Genomic DNA, 3,817 nt, shown 5'->3' with positions numbered 1-3,817 from the left:
GGGATATTTGGACATCTTTCCTCTCTCCCCCTGCCCTGCCACCCCCACATCAGTGTGTAAACTACGGACACAGAGTGTGGCCAACCAGGAAACTCGCCCAAGCCTTGGCGTCCAGGGTCTCTACTGGACCTTCATCTGTAGGCACTACTGACCACCCACGTGGGTAACTGCAGTCTCCAGCCCCTTCAGAGGTCCAGATGATGCCATGTAACCCCAAGTTGCCACTACCGATCACATTGTTAGACTGGCAGTTCCAGTGCCCCCAGGTAGACAAGACGCTCTGATCAAGCAAGACTTCTGAGTGGCTTAGAGATTACCTCTCAGGCTGAGAGCAAAAATCAGTCCTCTCTTTGAATTGTTTACTGCAAAAGCCCCCCACTCCACTGCCATGATTCTCCAGGGACTCAGGCCCCACCTCGGGAGAAGGGGAGCAAGTGTAAGAGGAGAGACCATGAGCAAATACCCACTGGCTAAATTATGGAAGAGTCTCCTTCAATTATTGCTTTGAATTTCTGGATATTGATTTTACAGATGTACCTGTGCGTATACCTGAGTGGATGTGTGAATAGAAGTGATGTATGGATAAAGCTATTCACTGAAGCACTATTTATTGTCAAGAGCTTGGCTGAGCTGGAAAGGGAGCTGAGCTGCCAGGTGTCACAGGGGCTGATTAAAGCAACAACAAACCAAAATGAAAGTAAGAGGGAAGCCTTTAGTCATTCACTCTGATGATGGTGTAAGAGGCTCAAACTGGAAAAAGCACCGACAACCCCCTCTTCCCTTTCCCCCTTCAAAATGCATGCTGGTGGATCAGTTGGGTAAGTGTAGATGTGGGGATTGTTTCACTGCTGAGGAAGCCCCAAAGAGAAGCCTCGGGCAGTTTTATGGACCCTGGGCCAGCAGGGAGTGATGGGGTGGGGGTGGGGGGGTAGGGCTGGGAGTAGAAAGTACTGAGTACTGAGTCACAGTTGGGGAAAAGTGTCTGCAAGGCATCCCCCTTCTCTCCCTGTGAAGGGTCCTTTGCAGAAGCACCTAAAGATCTCTGTCGAGGGCCTCAGATGGAGAGAGGGCCCACGGTGCCTGGGCTAGGAACGCAAATATGCAAAGAGCATGATGGGCCAGAAGCATTCCCAGATCCAATGCCCTGGCTGTTCACCAAGTCTGGTGTGGGGAGGCCAGCCTTCCCCCAGGAGGCCTGTCAGACAAAGCCTTTCTAATTGCCTATGTCAGGCCTCAGAAAGCACATGTAAGATTTTGGTGAAAATGCCTGACTTCTGTTAAAATAAGGAGGCGGACTCCTCATTTATAAAAGTAAAGTATTGGAAACAACATAAGAACCCATCAGTAGGAGATGGGTGAAATACATTGTGGCATGTCCCCACCAGGGAGATCCTATGCATCTTTAAGAAAGAGTGAGTTGTCCTGTATCTATACAAGCATGGAATTCTCTGTAGCAGTAAGGAGGGCGTGTGGGGAAGTCAGGGAAGAACAGAGGGGGAGCTACAGCTTGTAGACAAGAGGAGGGTCTCCAGGGTGGATCTCTGCTTGGTGTGAGGATGGAGTCCATGGTGTATAATGAGACTGTGGTCTGGATGGTTCTTTGACAGCTCAGAATTCTGATCACTGATAGCAGAATGTCTTGTCCCAAAGCCAGTCCTATACAGGTCTGAGCTGTACGAGATAGTCATCTGCCCACAGTCAGACTTCAGGGTGTCAGACCTGCTTTGCGCCAGCTGTGGTTGCCCTGGACCTATCTCAGCAAGATATGACGACACTCTGTCACAAAACCCATGCCTTTAGTCTCACTGGGTAAGAACAGACTTTCCTTGCTTTGTGAATAAAAAATATTTTGTTCCGTTACAAATAAGCCTCTGTCTCTTAGCAAACTGGTTGTCCCATACTCCTCAAGAACTTGCCTGGGCTTCCCCGAGTCTTTTCTTGGCATGTTCTGGAACGTCCTAGAATGTTCAGAATGTAAGTTTGCTTGCAAACTAGCCTGAGTTTCTTAAAAATATGCACAGGAGAACAACTTTTCCAGGCATTGTAGCAAACAGTTTTCTAGCACATATGGGATTTTGGGCTGGTGAGCTCCTACTTCACTGTGGGACTGGGTCAGTGCCCCTCCCATCTCCCCACAGCTGGGCTCAGCAACCTGATTTCTGCTTGCCGGCATTTGTATTTCTTTGCCTGAGAGTTTTCTAAGGGCTGCTAGAGCCCTCTGTGCCAAGACTAGAAGAACCAGAGAACTAAGGTCCACCAGAAGATTCCCTCAACCAGTGAGTGGTAGGAGATGGTGTATAAATATTCCCGTTCCCATGGCCCTTAGGTGTGCACTCTGAAGAGTGTCCTGCACTGGATTCCAGAGTTTTCCCAGTTGAACTAAGCTGTGGTCACCTTTGGTTTGATCATGTACCCCTTATAGGCTGCTTTTCCCCAACCCATCCCATTTTCTCTCCTCCACTGGAACTTCCCCGGATCTTCTTCCAAATAAACTACTTGGACTCATCTCCTTGTGCCCACGGCTGCATCCAAGGAGCCCAAAGTAAGGCAGGTGATGACCGCATCAGCCATTTACCAGCACCTACTATGGCCCGCGCAACCCCAAGGGCTTGATATGAACTCATGGAGTCCCTGGTCACCCTGCAAGGAGGGATTCCCAATCACAGTTGACAGGTGAGGACACAGGACTTGCCTGGGAGCCCAAAGCAAGTAAACTGGAGTCCAGACTGGCTCTTTCCACCAAAACTGAGGCAACACTCTTAAAAGCAGGGACTGGAATGGGGTCTGTGCTGCCTCTACTTCCCCCACGCTAAGTCTATAAACAGGAGATGCTCAGTAAGCAGAGCCAGACAATAAACATCAAATCCCCAGTACAGCTAAATAAGTCTTTTTATGTAGATCACCATGACAACAGGCTTAGGAGGTGACTACTATCAGTATCATCCTTATTTTATAGATAAGGACCCTGAGTGGGCAAAGGGACCTGCCCAAGGCCACGTGGCTGGTAATGGACAAAGCCCAAGTCTATCAACTGTCCACCGTAAGGATGGATGATGCAGGTGGACAAGTGAACCAAAGGAAAGAGGAGGGAAGATGTGAAGCCATCGCCTACCCTGCCGACAGCTGGGTGACAGCACAGTGTCCCATCTTGGAATGCATCTCTGTCACACACAGGGTAAATGGGTCTATTCCTTGTGAATTATCGGTTAGCCAGCAGCTCCATCCATCTGCTCATTAACACTATAAAAAAAATATCAAATGAGCCTTCTGATTCCCAGTCCCCAGAGGCCCAACTACATAACTTGGAAATGACTCTTTAGTAAGTCTGATCAAAGGCTGGTTGTTCAGTAATTAGAAATCATGGCCTCTTCCTCCGGGCTTAGGGCTCATAAACAACAGTTGGATGAGCTTTTTATTTGGGTCGGACCAAAAACCTAGGGGGATCCATTTCCTCCTAATTTATATCCATTTCAATGGGGGAGAGCAGCAGGAGGCTGAGTTTTTGCTCTGGAGACCCACTGGTGCCCTTGTCTGCAGCAGGCAAGAAGTGAGGGAGGAAGCACACACTGAAGTGAGCCCATGAGCGGCCCATGCACTGAGATAGACAAATGCCAGATCTGAGCACCAGGGCCAGTCTGGGGCCCAGTGGGGAGTGGAATCTCTTGTTCTCTCATTGAGATTCCCACAGCAGCAGCCACTGAGAAAGGGGAGTGTGGTCAGGGTTGAGCCTTGGAGACCATGGATGGGGCTAGCCATCCAAAGACCTCTCAGACAAAAGAGAGTGGGTGGTAGAGAGGCTCAACTAGGTACCAAGTGG

This window comes from Canis aureus, chromosome 26, assembly GCF_053574225.1.
Source record: "Canis aureus isolate CA01 chromosome 26, VMU_Caureus_v.1.0, whole genome shotgun sequence".
Classification (NCBI taxonomy): domain Eukaryota; kingdom Metazoa; phylum Chordata; class Mammalia; order Carnivora; family Canidae; genus Canis; species Canis aureus.
This window is presented reverse-complemented; position numbering follows the sequence as displayed.